Here is a 21,259-nt window from a genome sequence, read left to right as displayed (position 1 = left end):
CAACTGGCCGATTTCCACCTCTACACCTTCCATTAATATATTTTTGTAATGGATAAAGCGTGAAAAAACAAATGCATGGAGGTGAGCAGAAGTGCCCTATAATTGAGTGGAATAATATCTCCTAGGGGCTTTTCCAATGAGGCACAGATTTCTTCTGACGCACATTTTTAGAGTCCAAGTAGATATAATGAAATCCAGAACATTTCAGGTTTTCCCCTTAATATATCCATCATGTCCAGGTCCATTATTGACATGTTGACTTTCTTGTTTCTGATTTAAACTGCCAGACTCAGTAAAATTGCCCTGACGGCTTTAGCGTTTGTGGCAGAACACTGACATGATGTTACTTACAGCTAATTAAAGCTGAGAGCATAATAAACAATCGTGGGAGCCTAGCAACCTAATTTCCTCTGGTGTTGAGTTTGCTGGATCTTGACCTGAGCACTTTGAAGCTCCAGTGAGCTCTAAGACTAACATACAGGTTCCAAGGAGTCTGCAGCTTTTTAAAGTGTGGGGCCTAATGTACTGACTGGAAAGACCCAGGTAACATGAGAATTGGGCATGTTATTGCTTGTGGGGTTTGGCAGCTGGCAGGCAGGAGTTAAATAGGAATCTGTGAAACTAGGAAAAGTGGGTTTCTAGCGCTATTTTGATGAGGAAGAGGAATTATTTAGAGGGAGCCAAGGGGTCACAGCTAATGGGATGAAAATGAGCAAAGGAAAATTTAAACTGATTACCAGGAAATATTTCCTACTGGTGAGCTTGGTTAGACGGCAGAACTGCCTCTCAAGGGAAGTGGTGGAAACCCCATTGCCTGAGTCATTTAAAAACTGGCTGGAACAATGATGACACTAGTTATAAGCCGAGTAAGCAATTGCTTGGGACTCCAAGCAGCTCAAAAGCCCCGCAATTTAGTATTAGCCTCAGACTTTGTAATAAGATGAACAGTATTTTATGTTAAATAAGTGTATCTGTATGTCTTGTGTTGTGTTGGTATTTTTTTTTTAGTTGTGAAAATAATGCAATTAGAATTTTTAGGGGGTGGATTAGGGGTAAGAGGGCCCCCCCAAATACTGCTGCTTGGAGCCCACGGTAGGCTCACACCACCTCTTGGCTGGACAAAGCACTGGAGAATATAGTGCAGGGAATAAACAAGCATTGGTGGCGGTGGGGGAGTGAGTGTGGACAAGGTGACCTAATAGAAATAGATCTTCTTTTTGACTGCATCTGCTCACTTTTCCTTTGCCTCCCCCCTTTCATTTCAACACCCAGCATGTTTTGCAGAGAGTTGCACAAATCACTTGTCTGAGAAACTACACACTCAAAAACTGGAGATTTCCCCCCCCCCCCAGTAGAGCTCACGAGCCCACCCTTGTGCAAAATATCACCACTTCCTCAGATGAGCATTCTTGGGTTTCATACTACAACAGAAGTTGACAAAGACATCTCAGATTCTCAGCCAGAGAACTCAGCATTTTTTGTCAGCGATGAACCAAGGATCATCACCCAGTTTTGTAGAATACGTTGAGATTTGAGGTGAAGTAAATGCAAAATAAAATGCAAAGTAAATGCTGCTTGCACAAGTGGCTAACATGCTTTTTATTTGCCAATATCTCAAGCATTTTGGGGCCTGATCTTCCCTACTGCCTTGTATCACATGTCCTCATTCACACCTGTGCAAAGGAGGTGGAAAATCCTACCAAGCCAAATGGCAGCACGTTGCCCAGACCTAAACAGCGACACAGGCTGTAAGGTAGTGGTGAATCAGGCCTTGTGGTCATTTTCTCCACTCTCTGACACCAGTTTTATATCTGTGTAGCTCCAATGTCTTCAGTAGAATTGCTTCTGATTTACATCCCATTAAGGGACAGCAGAGTTACACTACTTTGTCTAGCAGTCCATCCCCTGCACTGTGGCTGGATAATGTTGCGAGGTCTCTTCTAGCCCTACAGTTCTAGGAGTCTATGATTTAACTTAAGGATGATTTTAAATTGATTTAGTTAATCAGCACAAAACACTGTGAAAGCAATCTTATTTCATTTTAAGCTAGGCTTATTTAACTGTATATTAAATTGATTGGGAATGGACTGGTGCTGAACTGAAATAACCCACTCTGAACCTGGAATAAGTTTGTCCACACAGGGGTTTGTGACAGTTTCATTATATTTGTTTAAAAAGTGATTGTAGTTAAACCAGGGCAACTCCTGCATGTTGACAAGGTCTTAGGGAGAGAAGTTTCCGGACCTGCAAATATTTTCACAAAAGAAGGCCCTAAGCCGAAGCCAGAGTGGCGTGTTCTGCTCTCAGTTACATTGGTGCACATATGTAGTTACCTCACTGAATCCATGAACTATTCCTGTCAGAGTCAATAGAGTGGCTCTACACTTATGCTGGTGTAACAGAGCAGGATTTTGCCCTCATAGAGGCAGGGCCGGCTCCAAGCACCAGCGCAGGAAGCAGGTGCTTGGGGCAGCCAATGGGAAGGGGTGGCACGTCTGGGTCTTTGGCAGCGGGTCCCTCAGCCTCCCACAGAGGGAAGGACCAGCCACCAAATTGCCGCCGAAGAATGAAGCGGTGGCGGTAGAGCTGCTACCGAGTTTTTTTTTCTTCACCGGTTGGGGCGGCAAAAAAGCTGGAGCCGGCCCTGCACAGAGGATCCAAACAGCCCTAAATTCTGGAACCAGTTCTGGTGCTGAATTTTGCAGCTCAGCACCAGCTCTGTTTCCTACCCCATCTATCTCCTCCAAAGATGTGGGTTTGTGTGCCAAGTGCATTCCTACCCCGATGTGTGGACTGGCAGGTCAGCAACAGTTTAGGAGAACTCAATTTCCTGGTGTGACATTTTTGGATTGTGATTGTTCCAGGTGTGAGCCTGCTTTACTTGGAGGAACCAACAGTGTGGGTTGCAAGAAAAGCAAATAACCCCAATCCCATCCCCAAGTAATATTTGCTAGTGATGAGCCTACACACAGCACTGCAGCTGGGCTTCTGGGCAGAGAATGGCTAATAATTACCGACCAAACAAAATGAAAAACTGGGGCGATTAATAAGTTCTTAGGAAGAACATCTCACTGGGCCTCTTGTAAAGTCTGATGACATCACACCCCGAGTGGTAACACATTCGCTTGTTACTTCATCGCTGGAGGATTTTAATAACATGGAGCTGGACGTCCTGCTGCCTTCTGAAGGGTGCAGGCGTGAGTGGGGGACGGGAGTTTAATAATGTGAGAAACTTGGCTTTATGCAGCCACTCTCCACTGATGCAAACGATGCTGGGAAGTCTTTTGAAAAGGCACCAGCGCGGCCTGGAAAGGAAAGGTGCCATGGAAAGAATTCTTCTCTCCTGCCAGAGAACAATTGTGGTTCAAAATTCACCCCCAGCATGGATAGGCCTGTGAGTCTGAGCTGTGACCAGAGGCAAGGCTGAGATGTGCCACAACTTCCCATAGAATTCCATTCCTTTAAAGTTCACTGAGAAATCCATTCCCCAGCTTTGCCCAGTCTGTATCTCCCTGTCTCCTTAACACTGCAAACTGTTTGACTTCATTTGCTTTGGCTGCCTGGGAGAGGCGACACAGCCCTTTTTCCGAGGGCAGGGAGGGAGGTAAAATGACAGATAAGGTAAAAAAGAACCCAGGTTTCCTGAGGCCCAATCCTGTGCCCCCTGGACTGCACAAGGACTAAAAGGACATCAGTCACCAGCACCGTTAATATGGAAACTATACTAAATTCACGCAGGGTGGGGAGAGGAAGAGCAAACAAAAACCAACCCTTGGATTAAGGACTCCTGAAAAAATCAACATTTTCCCCCTTTTGTCTCGACTGAGTTTGTTTTTGATTCCTGGTTGTTCAGACTCTTTATTTGTCACTTTCAGACTCTTGTTCATTTCCAGCTGGGTTGTGCATGTACTTCAGGGATCCAGTGGGAAAGGTGGTGCTTACTGACCCCCAGTCATTAATCAAGCTGCCTGAGCCAGGGTCTTTTCACAGCCAGAGCCTGATTATTGGCTCTTGGGAGCCGCGTAATAAAATGACAAGGGGGAGAGAGTCTATTTCCTACCACTGAACTGCTGACATTAATTCACAGTTGGTGGGGGAGAAGAGAATGTGTGTGTGGGGGGGAGGGGGAGGTGGTAAACAAGAAGGGGTTTATGACTGTGCATCTTTATCTCAATTAACGTGTGTGTGTGTGTGTGTGTACAAATGCATGAATGTGTCTGCCTGTGTGAGTGGGGATAGGATAGCTAATTACATATCTGTGAAGCCAAGTGCAATTGTTTGGAGACAATAACCATAAAGAACTAGAGACAGACCTGGGCCAAACCCAGGATCCTACTCCCCTTGAACATTGTACATTTCAGATTCAGATCCAGAGGTCTCAGAAGGCCCCTGCATATGGCCTGATTCTCAGACCTGCCTCAGCACTCAGAAGTTCCAGCTAAATCAATAATATCTAGAAGCGCTTAGCAACTTTGAAAATCTGGCCAATGTCTGAACCATAACCTTAGCTCAGATAACCCCATAGACACTGGGACACTCCAAATCCAGATCCAGCTCTGAATTCTGCAGCCATAGCACTCCTGTTCTAGTGCATCGGTCTATAATGGGAGTTTGCGTTTCAAGAGGCGCTCTGGCTGTGGAATGCCCTGATGCCAAATTTTTGGTCATGCTTCCAGGAATGATATAGCAGAGCACTGAGAAAAACCAAGGTCAACATTGTAGATATTTATAATCAGGGTCCTGGAGGCCTGGCGTCTCAGCTGGGTGGAAAAACAATGTGATCCCATCCTGACATTCCCATCTCAGAAGAACAAGATGGATGGCGCACACAACTGGTAACAATTTTCTAAAATTGGAGAATTTTGTTGTTCTTTTCTTTTCCTCTCCTCCATTAATGGCTTCTTGATGCCGCCTCTGGCCATCTCACTAATCAATTTACATCATATGGGAGCTATCAGCACAGAGGGCCAACATGGGGAGATGGAAAACCTTTGCATTGCCTAATGATTCCAAAGGGACCTTTAATGCTTCCACGAATGTTTAACTGTGGAAGGAGAAGTGCAGAAATGGGAGTCACGGGCTACATCTGCAAAGCTGCCTCATTATTTTTGAGTGGGCATCATGGCAGAGGAGAATTTTAAAGAGGGATTTGAAAGACAACAAACGATTGAGGATTTGGTTTGCTGTGATCAACCACTGGGCCATCCTTCCTGTACAGCTCCCACAGCAATTCCCAGAGATGAACCTAAGCCGCAAAGTTCAGATGTGGACACAACCGGTCTTCATGTCAAGGAGGGGGATTGGACTTGGAGACTCAAATTCAGGCCAGTGTGTGGTCTTGCATGGGCCTTTGCACATCTTTGAGCCTCGGTTTCTCTATCTGTAAAATGGGGCTTCGAGGATTAATTCATAAAAGCGCATAATGTGCTTTGGATCACATTTTTCTTTATTATTTCTTTCTTTCTTGGTTGGACTCAGAAGCAGAACCAATGAGATATTCAGAGAAACCTCCTTCTTGTGAGATTCCCAAACAAATTCTTCAGACTCTGGATGTCTGTACCCATCATTTGGAGATGAACCATAGAACCTTTTGCAAGGACCCTGCACTCTCAGGAAGTTCATAGTGTAAGTGGCTACAGCTGATACCAAAGCATCATGTGCGTGTAAATGAAGCCACTCATTGGGGTGTCTGGGAATCAGTTTATAATAGGCAACATTGCTTAAGAATTTTTGGAGTCCTTCAAGTGGATTTTGATCAGAATTTCCCCCTTCCTCTTTCTCTTCATTACAAGGTAGAGGGGGAGCGGGAAGCTGGTCTGGGGTGTCAGTCCATCAGGCAGGCTTCTTTCAGGTTTGTGTTTCTGCTCATACAGGGCTCACATCCTGCACAAACCAGAATCTCACATTGCAGAGATGGCAGGGGGCATGTTAAGCAAATTCTAAGAATCAAAGTGGCACAGAAAAGGATTGGAAGAAGTTTCCTGCTTACAAACAGCTCATCAGAGTTTCATGGATGTTGCTTAGGCAGAATGTGGCCCTTCAGGAGTAATCAGTGCCTCAGTACACACGTGAATATCCGCATTAAGGTGACAATCCTGCTCCCATTAACACCAATGGGAAAGCTGTATGTTGGCTTTTCAGAAGTGCACTCAGAACAATTACTAATTTCTATAGCTGGGTGCAGAAAGGCAACTAATTCCCTTTAACAAAGGGCTTCAAAAAGGACCTAGGGATTACAGTGGACAAGAAGCTGGACATGAGTCAACAGTGTGTCTTGTTGCCAAGAAGGCTAACAGCATTTTGGTCTGTATAAGTAGGAGCATTACCAGCAGATCAAGGGCCGTGATCATTCCCCTCTATTTGGCATTAGTGAGGCCTCATCTGGAGTACTGTGTCCAGTTTTAGGCCCTACACTACAAGAAGGATGTAGAAAAATTGGAAAGAGTCTAGCGGAGGGCAACAAAAATGATTAGGGGGCTGGAGCACATGACTTATGAGGAGAGGCCGAGGGAACTGGAATTATTTAGTCTGCAAGAGAGAGGAATGAGGGGGGATTTGATAGCTGCTTTCAACTACCTGAAGAGGGGTTCCAAAGAGGATGGATCTAGATTGTTCTCAGGGGTGCCAGATGACAGAACAAGGAGTAATGGCCTCAAGTTGCAGTGGAGAGGGTTTAGGTTGGATATAAGGAAAAACTTTTTCACTTGGAGGGTGGAGAAGCACTGGAATGGGTTACCTAGGGAGGTGGTGGAATCTTCTTCCTTAGAGGTTTTTAAGGTCAGGCTTGACAAAGCCCTGGCTGGGATGATTTAGTTGGGGATTGGTCCTGCTTTGAGCAGGGGGTTGGACTAGTTGACCTCCTGAGGTCCCTTCCAACCCTGATATCCTATGATAGAAGAAAAACAAATTTTGAAATGATTTTTTAAATCCTCTTCAACAGGGATTGGAGCCCCGGCTCCAGGATAGTCTGCCTGGTGGCCTTCCGACGCTGGAGCCATGATTCTATTCCTTGGTGGGCTGAAGGGGAGCCAGGAGCCTGCAAGTGGAGCTGTGTCTTGGAGCTTCCAGGCTCTTGGCTCCCCACCAGTCTTCGAGGAGGGCTGCTGAGAAGCTGGAGCTGGCAGGAAAGCAGGCAGGTTTCCATCAGAAATCCACCTGGTTCTGTTGTGACTTTGCGGAACCATCGCCGCAAGACATTTTGATTGTGATAAATCAGCGTTCTCTGCCAGAAACACATTGCACCAGAGAACCTCCAAGCAGAACTACTAATTTCTCTTTAAGAAAAGAAAAGAAAGCGCGCATGGAAGATCAGGTCACTGGGCCCGATTCTCCCCTGCCCTGATCCTTATGGCATCATTTACACCCATGCAAAGTAAGTGCAGAAACATTTGCAAATCAGAGTGTGCCACTCAGAGTGGTGGCAGCATTTTATACCCATTTAGGGGATGTCTATGTTGCAGCTCAGAGCTTGCCTCTCAGCCCAGGTAGGCAGACTTGTGGTAGCAGGCTAGCATGCTAAAGATAGCAGTATGGACCTTGTGGCTGGGGTTGGGCCTCATGTTCACCCGACCCCCTAGGCATGAGACCCTGAGCCACAATGTCCAGACTGCTATTTTTGGTGAGCATCCCCAATTGTCTACCCAGGCTGGGAAGCTTGCTCCCAGCTTCCGTGTAGACATACCCTTCCACTCTCTTTTGCACAAATGCAAAGGAATACACAAGGTGGAGAATCAAGCCCAAATAGTTCCCTGAAATGCACCACTGATAATTAGTAGCATTTGTCTAATGCACCTTCTGCTGCCCATGCAGCATGAGCTTCTGGTTTATGCAGAACCAAGGGTGCAAACAGAATTCTCCTAAGGAGGGGGGCTGGGTTCCCTGCCACGTCCTTGCTGAGGTGCCATCTCTCCTTCAAGAGCAGGCCCAGAAGTGGAAGAGATGGAGAAGGCAAGATGAGGTGATGGCAGCCTAGGGTTCTGGGAAGCAGGAAGCCGGGCCAAAGGGGTCCCAATACGGGAGCCCCAGGAGGAGCTGCTGCCCCCACTCCAGGCCCCTCTTCCCCTTCTTCCCTCCAGAGAGACCATGCATCCTGCTCTCCTCCTGCCAACCACCACCACCAATGTGCTCCTGTGCAGAACCTGAACGCGGTCAATTCTTCCATTTGCCAGCCAGCCAAACCTACAAGAAATCACCTGGTAGGCTGATAAGAGGCACTGCGGAAGTCTCCCTTCCCCATACTAGCCCTGCTCTTCCCTTTTCCATCGCAATGAAATAAAACAAGGAAAGGGAAGGGTAAAAGCCCATTTGAACAAAGACAGTCCAAAACAACAGGCCAGATCCCCACTCGTGTAAATTGGCATAGCCTCATTGGTTTCCCCAGAGCTCCTCCAATTCACAACCACTGAGGATTTGGCTCTTTGATTGCCAGACGGGGTTTCATGCATGAAAAGGAGTGCAGGATTTAGCCCTAAGTCTTGTAAAGAAATACATTGATCGCCAGCGGCACCTGCAACTCCTAACAGCCAGTGCAGTTAACACTGGCTGGCACAGAAAGCAGCCCGTGAATCAAGGTGTGTGAAGGGAACAGTATCATTAGTCCTCATGTGTGCATCTGAGCAAGAAGTGCCTGATTAAAAAAAAAAAAGAGAGAGAGAGAGTGAGAGACCCATTTGCTGTTGTGACTATATCATACCTTTAACAAAAAGTCACTTTGAGGTCACTGTTTTTGTCCAGTATTTCAATACATTAAATGCAATTACTTCATTGTTGATTTACCTGTCATTAGAGGCATGTGTTTGAACATGATTTATTGAGTGAGTTTTGTGCCAGTTGACTTGCAATAGATTGCACAATATTCAAAAAGGCTCATTTGCTTGGCATTACATTAGAAGCAGGGTGATTGCAACACAAAGCAATGTAAATGAGTTCTGAGAGGCTCCATCATTCATGTTGTCATGTACTGAATCCTATTATTATTTATTACCATAATTGTACTGTGTTTCCTGGGGCGATAAATTAGGACTGATGGGTCCTGCTGACAGCCAAGGACTGGACTCGCTTTATATAATTTAATAGGGATACTGTTGGGTCTCAGCTTGGAGGAGACTTGGGGAGGAATTTAGGATCAGAACAAAATCTTTTCTCAAAAAAAAAAAAATAATTTTTTTTTAAGAGGTAAGGTTCTCCCCACATCCGACAGCAATTTAGGTCTTGATAAAAGCTGGAAAGGAAACACGAAAGCTCTGTCTTTCATAATAGGATTGTTAAAACAAATCACTGCCCTGTGTCATAGTCTGTTTTATGCTTCTTGCTGACAGGCAGCCTCAGTGGTGGGTGGGAACAGAGAGAATGGATGGCTTAAAGGACTGACAATGGGTTATGATGGCTCCTTATTTGCCAGTTCCAATCCAGCTCAGGCCAGGAGTAACTACAAGTTGTTACTAGCTACTGGCCCCTCTCAAAGGGGGTCTGGTTTGGGAGGGGGGGGGGCTGCTCTCATCCCAGCTGTTGTGTCTAGGTGTAAATATCACCATAAATGGCCTTGTTAAAAGTCTCCCTTAATGGGACTGGGAATGACTGGACATTAGTGGCTGAATTCCCTTCTCACTTGGGTCCTGCTCCAAATTCCATGGGTGTCTTTCCATTGCCCCTGAAGCAGTTCTCCCTACAAGTTAGTGGGACAATGTGGACTGCTCGCTGTAGTGGAGAGAGAGAGAGAGAGAGAGAGAAGGCTCAGGGCTGCAACCCTTACTCCTTTTGGTCCTAGTGCAGCTCAGTGTCGGTGCAAAATGGCAATGGGAGCTTTTGATGTGGTTTGTCCTTTGGGATGCATCACACGCTAGGCTCCAGGCATTTTCTAGTCTTACAGCAGGTGGCAGAATTCTCTCCTTCTCAGCAGGAGACGGCAGGCAGCATCCTTGGTTCTCTGCAAACCGAAGCCTTCCAGTTAGCAAGGAGGCTGCAGATCTTTTTGATTGTTGTTCACATTTTTTTTGGTAACAAACCCGTCACGTTTGTGCTACTGTGAAGCACCAGACTGAGAACAAAGGCAGGGGGACTTCTTAGTAAATCCCAAACCCTGGGGGAAGCCTTAAAAATGGAAAAGCAATGGCTCACTCAGGGCCGGCGCAACCCATTAGGCGACCTAGGCGATCGCCTAGAGCACTACAATTTGGGGGGCAGCGACCGCGGCGGTATTTCGGCGGTGGGACCTTCCGCCGCTTCTGTGGGGGGGGGGGGGGGGCATTTCAGGGTGGGACCTTCCGCTGCCTAGGGCGGCAGAAAAGCTGGTGGCACTCCTGGGCCCACTGACATTTCAGATCCAGTGGTGAGTCCAATGCCAATGCCATACCCAGCTGGTGGATGATCCTGCCTGGAAGTCCACGTCCTTGCAGTCAGTAGGGCTAATATTCTGCCTAACCAATAACCCATATGCTGGTTGTGAATCCTCTCTACTCACCCTGGTGAGGTACTTCTCACAGGGATAGCTCCATTGATGCCAATACTTGAGAAGTGGTTCCTAGCCAATGCTCCTGTATGCAAATGCTCACCAGCGCCAGTAAAGCATTTGCAAATCTGGCCCATAAGTAAGGGCCTGAGGCTCACACTCAATAACGCCTTAGTCCGACTGAAGTCAGTGGGGCTCTTCACTGCTCTATGTGAGTAAGGGGAAGCAGAAGTGAGACTTTCCCAAATAAAAAGAGGTGAAACTTTGCACTAATGGAGGCTTCTTAAGTGAAACAGGGGAACCTGACAGTATGAGAGTTATTGTGCAATAATTCACATCCAAGTGTGTTCCCAGGCAGCTTGCTGGGCGTTTTCACAGCACATAGGTGTAAATTATTTAGGGCATAGGCAGTGATTAATTTAGCCATAAGTCAAGCTATGAAGCGTTGTATTCAAATGACTTCTAGGGGGAGACAACTAAAGAAGATTAAAAAAACAAGCCACTTGTTGTGCTATATTTTTAAACCAGAGAAGTGAGGGATGCAGTGCTCTGAGTGTAGGACTGGGAGCACCTAAACCTGTGGCCGCAGCTCCCATTGTGACCTCTGGGAAGTCACTGAATCACTCAATGTCTCAGTTTTCCCCATCTGTAAAATGGTCATTATAATACTCACCTACTTCACAGGGCTATGGGTGAGATTAATTAGCTAAACGTGAAGGACATTACAGCTTTGAAGATGAAAGTGCTGTTTAGGATGAATATTGTTATTAATGAATATGTATATGCCTTTCTGCAAAAGAGAAGAAGGATGGGTTAGTGGTTATGTTTCCAGCCTAGAGGTCACTTCCCTGCTCTGCCAGAGGTTCCCTTTATGACCTTGGACAAGTCACTTAGACTCTCTGTGCCTCAGTTCCCCAACTGTACAATGGGGATATTAGCACTGTCCTGCCTCAAAAGGAGGAGGATAAATACATTAAAGATTGTGAGGCACTTTACTTGGATTCCATATAAGAACCTAATCTAGATCCACCAGGCATGGATAAATAGCAGAAGAATGGAATTGAAAAGCATAAGAAAAAAACCATTTAGAAGTCAATAAGAGTCCATCCATTCAAATGAGACTTTATTGACATAGCAAGCTATATATACACAAAAGTGCTTCCGAAGTGCAATAAAGTGCCAGGCTGCTCAGGTATCTGTGAGAGGTGTGTATTACCCACACCACCTTAACTGTGAGGCAGTGGCTGCTGACTATAGGTAGGAGACTTATTCCTAAATTTATCAGATAGAACTTGTCCCTGGTTTAGCCCTATTGACCTAATTCAGTGGAGCTATACCAAAGGTGAACTTTGCCCATTATGTTTCTGTATAGAGACCAACTAACACAGCGTCAGCAGCCAAAAGTGGTAACCCCACATTACCTTGGAAATAGGGCAATATATTAATTTCTTTCCCAAAGGAGGGTGAGCATAAGCCACAAAGAATGAGACAAACACCATCGAGAGATCATCAGCGACCTCGTGTGCCCCTCCCCCTTGGACTGTTGCTCAAGATCACATTCCCTGTGCCCCACGCAGACATATGAAACTTGTCACTCAGACATCAAAGGCCCTTTCCCCTCACCCTGCTGCAGCAGTGACATTTTTGGCCAGGCATGTCACATTAATAAAACTTGCCGTCAAGCAGGGTTTTCGAACAATGGAAGGATTGTGCAGCGTGCGGCATGGCTTATGGGCAGATCACCAGGTAACCTGGTGCAGGAGCTATAAAATATCATAAAGATACAAGCAAAAGGCAAGGAGATCAATCTCGCAAAGAAACTTTGTGGTTTGTAGTGATTTTTAAAGTATATATTTTGGAACTAACCCTGGCACAGGGTTGTATTGGGTTTCCAATCCCGGCCTTAGTTTAATGTGTAGATTTCCTTAAATGGTGCAGTATTTCCTTGTTTTCTCCAAATGTCTCCCTCCCTGCTACATTCTCTCCAGCCTTCCTTTAATAGTTCAGAGACAAATTGTAGCCCAAGTGGAGCCAGACTCCCACTGATTTCTGTAGGGATGGGGTAAGTCAAGCCCACTTTGCCGTAACACTTTGAGATCCTTTGCTGGAAGGTGCTAGTGAATGGCAAAGTGCTTTTCAAACATTAACAAAAGGAAGCTCATGACATCCCCTTCGGTTGAACACTACTATCCCAATTGCAGATGTGGAAACTGAGGCACAAGGCGATTCACAGAGTTTTAAAGTCAGAAGGGACCATTAGATCATCTAGTCTGAGCCCCTGTATAACAGGTCAGAGAATTTCACCCACTTAGTCCCGTATTGAGCCCACTAACTTGTGTTTGACTACAGCACATCTTTAAATGATTGGGTCAAATTCAATGGCAGAACCAGGAATAGAACTCAGGAGTCCTGGAGCCCAGTTACTGGCTCTAACCCATAGATCCCAGCCCTTCCTGCTAGGCTGTACTGAGAGAACCCAAACTGCGTGCATATTGCTGCAGGAAGAGCCCTGTGCTATCACAGAAGGGAAATAGCTCTGAGAATTAGAATGGGGCTCTGGACTCTTTCAACTCTTTAGATCACTGGTTCACATGCATCTAGGGTCAGTGGTAACTGAAAGTTATTAACAGCTAAAGTTTCTTCCAGGAGGTGCCCCATGATCAAAATTTACAGGGGTCAGTCCATTCTCTGGGGGCGGGGACAGGGGTCAGGTTTGAAACTGACACCGATTGGCCCTTCTACTTAGTTGGCCCAACTAAGAGATTGAATAGCAGCTGGATGAAGTATGGGGCTCCCTCCCACCCTGGACACTCCTCTTAATCTCAGAGGCAGATTTTCCAGTTTAGGATTGAGCCATGCCCCATGCCATAACTACTCAGGCCATTAGAAAGGAACTCCAGCCCTGCAGGGATATCAATTCAGCATTCTTCACCCGCATTAATGATTCGGGTTTCAATTATGCCTTTAAGACAAATGGTAGGAAGGGGCAAGTGAAGAACTGCTTTGTACCAAGGAGAGCACTGGAGACATTCTACCTTTGTGCCTCCCAGAGCCCACCAATTGCAACAGGGGATAGAATGATTTCTCACCCACCTTTCAGGGGCACAGCATAATCCTTCCCCCTTCCTCCAGCTGATCATTAGAGAGAGGGTGGGAGAAGAGGAGGAGACTCAAGGCTCCACCTACTCCCTACCCCCATTTCACACTCCCTCTGTCCCCAGCCACTGTTGAGGCTCTTGCCCTCTTTCAGGAGATCACTCCACTGATAGCAAATCCATACTCTCCCCAGTAATAGAGGTTGCTATTCCAAGCAGTTTTTTTTTTAAAATACAGGCTGCAATGGTTTTGAGAGCAGTTGAATCTACACACAAGGAGTGTGTCACTGCCCCAAAGTGCCTACATTTTAATGAACAGGACAGGAAGAGGGTCAAAGTGACTGAGATCACTGATGGCTTAATCCATACAGGCCACTGACTAATGATTTTTGTTCCTAAACAATGTGGGCTGGATTTGAATCAGCTACCTGGAGGTCAAAAGGTGACATATCCCATCAGCTCTTCCTCTATAGGGGTATTTTGGGCAGTTTTGGTGGGAGCTCATAATCTGTGCATCCTTCCACACAACTCTAGGAATATTACAGTGATGCAAAGTACAAGTGACTAGAAATGAAGATATTAAGCATGTGTCTCTGTCAGTTATGGCCATTATCATTAGCAGACTAGCTACTATTCCCTATATATTCCTTTTAGAATCATTCACAGCTGAAACATTTATAATGGCTCAATGAATATGAATGCAACATTTATAACCATTTATACATATGAGAGTTTGGGACACATACATCTTTTATTGCAGGCACATAACTTCCCATTAACACACTGTCAGACTCATGGGTGGGGGGCTGGGGGAAAAGACGATCCCAGTTTGTATTGAGAGATTGGGATGTTATTCCTGTCTGAGCTTCAGAAATCCCTCCCCTTGCCACAACAGCCTTTTCTCCCCAGTCATGCACCTCTTCAGACTCTTTATTCTTTCATTAACACTGGAAAAATGCAGGCCGTTACATCTGTTAGCAGACATAATTTTAGACAAATACAACTTCTTATCAAATAAGCCTGCAATAAATGTTTCATGAACAGAACCCGTCAATAGAACTCCCAACACTAATTTAATGAGAAGTATCAAATGATTTTTTTTTTTATTCTGATATCTCCCCAGAGACAAATGATACTTTGCAGGCCTATTTTTAACAAATGAATTATTGACTTAAACTGGCACAATTAATCACAATATAATGGGATCAGGGGATGTTAGAGGCTCATTCATCACAGCAGATGATGAGTACTGACTCTTCCAAGAAATGAGGCTCTTTAATCACTCCCAGATTAACAGCTACATGCTTTCAAATTTCAATCATAGGGAACTGGCAGCATGGAATGAGAAGAGCCCACTTCAAAAGGAAGAAAGAAGGCCCAACGATTCCTCACCCCACATCTGAGCCATTGTATGCAGTCAGAGAGAGGCATCTGCCTTCCATTGAGAAAAGGAGAGTCTAAATTATGCTCAATTGTTAGGAGTTCCCTCTTCCAGTCTTTCCTCAGGTAAGCAGTCCCACTGATTTAATGAGCACTGAGCATGCTCCTGCCATAGCATTCTGCCCATCACCCACCCATATGGGAAAGCCCTCTAGAAGTGAATAGCAAATCCTCTTCATTAAGCCTCTCCTTAATAGAATCTCCTCTCTGGGTGTTTGCAACTATCCTGCAGGATTTACTATAGAATTCTATCCCTGCTACAAAAAAAAAAAAAAAAAAAAAAAAGCCCCTTCTCTATTCAATTCTGTAGGGTTTTAAGAGAAGTTTCTTGTAAGCCTCGTTGACTTCATTTCTATTAAATTCCACAGGATTTTTCCATAAACCTGCCAGGACAGGGCCTTTTAGCCCCAATCCTGCAACTAAATACATTCAGGCATTGAAGTCAATGAGACTCTGAGCAGGAGCAGCAGTCTGCCAATGCATTGCAGGATTGGCCCTGAGATTGTCAACCATCCACAGCTGGGGGCAGTGACCTGAACCTGAAAAACCCTTACCTGTGGGCCTGGTTCTGCCATTCTCACTCATGCTGAATAGCACTTTACTCTGTAAGTTATCCCACTGAATACTGGCCTTTCCCTGGATTTTCACTCTGCCCCAAAACCTGCAGTATGGTGCATTTTCATTTCATTTTCTCCCACCATTGAAGCAGAGTAGCACCTGACTGCAAGCAGCCCTGCTGAAGACACTGGTACTTGGACAGTACCCTTACAGGAAGGCTGATGCACACCATGAGTAGCACACCACAATACCTCAATTTCCCCTCTGAGCTCCTAGAGGAATGCAAACACCCATGTAGTTCAAGTAACATCTCTTGTTGGGGGCTGGTTTGCTAGACACCACATCATAAATAGAAGTGGCTTCTCCCTTAAGCAGCACAAATAGCTGATCCCTTATTCCTCTTCAGCATTAGCCTTCTCTGACCTTTGCTCTCAGGAGCTTCTCCAACACCATAACATACCCCTTGCCTGCCTTTGAAGTAGGTGCTCACCGCCCCCCTCCAATCTACACTTTAGTGCAAGGTTCCCTGCAGCCTTCCCACTAGGGATTGCAGTTAATCCTTTGCCATTGCAGAGCCTGATTCTCCCCGCCCCTTTCCCCTGGGTTCCAGCCCCAAGGCTCTTCTAAGGGAAGCAGCAGGTTCCTTCAGCTTCCATGTCTATTCACTTACCCCCAATATGCAACTGCCTGCTTATCCTCTGCTAGCTCTTTCCCTCCCCTATCTAGCTCACTACTGAGCAATAACCCTTCTTATACTAGGCATTGCATCACATGACCCTTTGTCACCTAACTCAGGCACAGGTGCAAGCTTGGGCTTTACCCCCTAATAGACTGAGTTTGCCTTGTACCTATTGGGATCCAAGAAGTGGGTGGGCAGTAGCACTTGCTCCTTTGTAGGCGGGGCACATGGTTTTCAGGATGAGATCACCTGTTTCATGGATTCATAGACTCCAAGGCCAGAAGGGACCATTGTGATCATCTAGTCTGACCTCTGGCACAACACATACAACACAGCACCACCCCCCCAAAAAAAATAATTCCTAGAGCCGATCTTTGAGAATAACCTCCAATCTTGATTTAAAAGTTGTCAGTGATGGAGACTCCATCAAGACCCTTGGTAAATTGACCCAGTGGTTAATTACTCTCACCATTAAAAATTTACACCTTATTTCCAATCTGAATTTGTCTAGCTTCAACTTCCAGCCACTGGATCGTGTTATACCATTCTGTGCTAGATTGAAGAGCTCATTATTAAATATTTGTTCTCCGTGCAGATACTTACAGACTATAATCAAGTCACCCTTTAACCTTCTCTTTGTGAAGCTAAATAGAGTGAGCTCTTTGTGTCTATCACTACAAGGCATGTTTTCTAATCCTTTAATCATCCCTGTAGCTCTTCTCATCTCTGTTCTGTACATCACTGAGCATAGCATCAGCCCCCTGCAAATATAACAATGAATTCAGCACCACAAAGGTAACATCTTAGGCCCAGCTTTAGCAAAGCATTTAAACCTATGGTCAAATCTCCGTGAAGTTCCATTGCCCTCACTCTAAATGCTTTGCTGAATCAGGGCCCTGGCTAAGCTTTCTAGCTCTTGTGATTGTATCTTAATAAAATGCATGGAGGTAACAGCAAGAGCACCTCTGCCAACCTGGGTGTGAAAGGCAGTCATTTCACAATTCGGGGAAATGCACATCCTATCCACCCTTCCAACATCATGAGAACCAACTCGGGGAACTCAGAAGCTTCTGCAAGAAATATTTTAAAGACATTTCAAGTTTTAAACCTTTAATGGCAGAGAAAATTAAATGAACAGCTGAGGCATTGAGTGCAGGTTGAAAATACAGAGAAAAAGGCAAATATTATGGAAAACTAGGTCTTTGTTTTACTCACCTGCCAAGACTTGAGTTCAGGGTTCTGTGTTTTCTCAGAAACAGTTAGTGACATCCGAGACACCTCGAGTAGAGCTGTTTCCTGCACTCTCTGCTCTGCTTGAGGTGCTCGTGATTCTTGCAGGGGAAACACAGCATACTCAGCTTGGGACTTCACAGGAAAACAATGGACCAATGGATTCTGAGTTATCAGGCTTTAAAAAGGAAATTCCTCCTCCCCGTTTCTCTCTAAAATGTACGTGGCACATAAGAATTGCCAGGCTGGATCAGACCCAAAGTCCAACTAGTCCAGTATTCAAACTCTGACAGTGCCCAGCACCAGATGCTTCAGAGGAAGGTGCATGAAACCCAAAGTAGGCAGAGGTGGGATAATCTACTTCCCATGAAGGACTCATGGGGTTGGTTTAACCACGAAACATGAGGCTTCATCACCCTTCCAGTACTCTATTTATTATTGTAGTTATTCCTCTTATCCATATAAATCTCCAGATCCTCTTTGGGTCTTGTCAAATCCTCTCTCACCACTTTGGTTAAGCATTAGGGATTTGTGGCTCTATCAGCCAACACTAAAAGCAGTAGAATTTTACCATTGATCTCAGTGGGAGTAGGTGTGGGTACCACATCATTCAGGATCCAATAGAAGGCCCTTTCAGAAGACTCCTGTATCATTCAAAACTGTGAAGGGCATAATGGCAAATGAACTCCATCCCACAATGCAAAGGGGCATATGATTAAATGAATGGCTGGCACATTTAGAACCAATAAAAGGAAATGTTCCAATAAGCTATAAGAACAGCCTCTTTATTGGGAGGAGGGTAGGGAAGAGGACTGGGAAAGCTCACAGATGTATTGGATTGTATCAGACTTTTCCAAAAGATGTCATTGTCTGCTAGGCAATAAACAAAAATGGGAATGAACAGACACAGCTCATTTGTACTCTAGTGCATGCTGCAACTCAAGTCTTGCTCAGAAACCCAGGCCAGTTCCTGGGTCTTCTGTGGTTTTCTGGTAGCCAAAAATGTTCTCTTTAAAATATATATATATATATATACACATAGAGCCGTCACAAAGGTAGAATTGAGTGGGAGGAGGTCCTTGTTTTATGGATCGTGGGAGGAAATCGACTGATATTAACAGCAACGCTGGGCACATTATCATCCAATGGTTCCATTTAACAACTTCTCACAACACATGCAGTTTCCATTATAGTATCCTGCACATGTAGTCTTTGGCTGGGGCTATCCTCCAGAGCTCAGAATTTATGGTCATGCAAATACTCATAGAAGTGAGTAACAGGCATGCCAGAGAATGAAGAGGGAAAGCTTTCTTTGTTTCAGCCTCTAGGTCATGTTAACTCCATCCTTGCTGGGTTGCAGAGGGACAAAGGGTGCTGGTGTTTCTCTCCCGCCCTCCCCCCCACTTCTGTATGTGGGAATAGCAACTCTCGGAAAATCGTGATCTATGTACAGATTGATTTGGCTTAATTTGATGGGGAACTGGAGCTTGGCCTCTTAGAAAATGATATGCGTGCAGCAGACCTCTCTCTGGCCATAAGAGCATGAGATCCACAGAGCAATAGGCCTCATTCTGCTCTCATTCACACCACTGTAGCTTATTTCAGTGAGGATACTCCTGATTTACACTGGTCTATGTGACAGAAGAATCAAGCTGCAAAACGAACATTTTGTGCCAGGTTTCAGTCACATTGACACCATTGTAAATCTAGACTGACATTGCTAGTATCAGCAGAGTTTCTCCAGATTCGCATGAATGTAACTGGATTGAGATTCTGGACCTCCGAATCCACAGAATCAAAAGAGAGAGACTTGGATAAGATCTATTAGTTCTTTAGTCCAGCCTCCTTAGCTTGACTATTACATGACTCTACAGTATCACTTCCATCACTTTCCCAGTATGGATTAACATATCTCGAGTGATGGGTCATAGATGTCAAACTGTTGTCTATACTCTTACACTTCAAATGTAAGCTCCTCAGAGCAAGGACTGTCCCTCTATTATATGTTTGTACAGTACCTAGCACAATGGTCCCTGGCCTCTAAGGGTATGTATACACTGGGAGCATACCTCCCAGTCTGGGCACACGCCTCCCAGTCTGGGCACACGGACATATGCTAACACACAGGGTACCTAACTGGGAGGTAGGAGGCTTGGATTCTGTTTCTGGATCTGCTACATTTTAACTCTGACCCTTTGTTCATCTTGTCTATTTAGACTGAACTCTTTGGAGCAGGGACTGTCTCTTACTATGGGTATGTACAATATTTACAGCAGTGAGATCCCAGTCGCAGTCAGGGCCTCTAGGCATGACCATAATACAAACTATAGTAATTATACCGTGGCACACAAAGGGCCTGATTCACAGGTGCTAAGCACTCACAAGTCCAACTAAAGTTAAGTGAAGTTGTGGGCACTCAGCACCTCTGAAAAAGTCAGAGCCAAAAACTTACTAACTTCCGTATTAATAGCTCTGTTGCGTTTCTTCTCCAGTTCCCCAGAACCAGAGGAAATGGTTATGGGGAAACAGCAGATCTTCCCTTTTATATCTATGTACCTTTGGATTATATGATGTGTGCATACTCAAAGACATTAGCAATAATGAGCCATGCATCTCTTTAATAATGGATTTGTTGGGCATAGCACAGGACTAGAAACTTAATAGGCAGTATTGGATGGAAAGAAAAAAAATAGAATAAGGACACCCAAATTGTGCTCTGCTGAAGCCTGCAAGGAGCCAACGGCTCCCTAAATCAGGTTGATAGTACTTTCTTTTCTCTTTAATCAAGAGGTACAGTGCTCAAAGACCACAAATCTTATTTTGATCTAGTGGTCTCATCTGCTGGAGTCAAGATGGAGAACTGCATACTGCGATATGTAGTCTCCATGGGCCACACCTGTTTTCATGTTTTTATCATTATTATTTGTGTTATAGCACAGCTTAGAGACCTGGGATTGGTGCCTCATCGTGCTAAGTGCTGTACAAACACATGGTGTGAGTCAGATCCTGTCCTGAGGAACTTACAGTCAAACTAGACAAGACAAAGAAAGGGTTGGAGAAGAACCAGAGGTATAGAAAGGAGAAGTGACTTGCAGATCAGAGGTAGGGTCAGTAATAGAACCCAGGTCTCCTGATTCCCAGTTCAGCATCTTATCTGTCGGATCAGGCTGCTGCCACATGGATTATACAGTAAGGCCACATTTAGCCTGTAGTTATACTTTGCCTATTCCCAGTACGTAGGATTTGGCTACTGGGTAAAATTGTTTCATCAGAGACACTGATATGCATAGCACCAAAGAACATGGCACTACTCGGGGCATTGTGGAATTGCAGACTTAATAAAAGAAAGAAAAACAAACAAAAAACTTTGTTCAAAGACCTCCATTTCACATTAGGGCACGAACAATATATATATATATATATATATATATATATATATATAGCCATGCAGCAATCTGTCAGCTGTCAGCTGTCGGCAAAAGCTTTGCTGGAAATTAATTTTCAAGTGCAATTTCAGTAAACAGTTGATTTAAAGCCCTGGAACAGTGGAAATGGAACAGATGTGAAGTGGACCTACACAATCCCTTATTTTATGTTTTCCATAGCAAATTCCAGCCAATCAAGAGGAAAAAATGTACCTAACAAATGTACCTTTAGAGTAAATGGGTGTAATTTCATATTCTGGTCCAGATTCTCAATTGGTATAAATGGGCATAGTTCCACTGATTTCAATGGAACAACATCAGTTTACACAAGCTGAGAATCTGTCCTTCTGATCTGAGGAATAACCTGTTCTAAAAAAAGACAGCA

Source organism: Trachemys scripta, chromosome 2 (genome assembly GCF_013100865.1).
Source record: "Trachemys scripta elegans isolate TJP31775 chromosome 2, CAS_Tse_1.0, whole genome shotgun sequence".
Taxonomy (NCBI): domain Eukaryota; kingdom Metazoa; phylum Chordata; order Testudines; family Emydidae; genus Trachemys; species Trachemys scripta.
The sequence above is the reverse complement of the archived record's forward strand: the minus strand, read 5'-3'. Positions refer to the sequence as shown.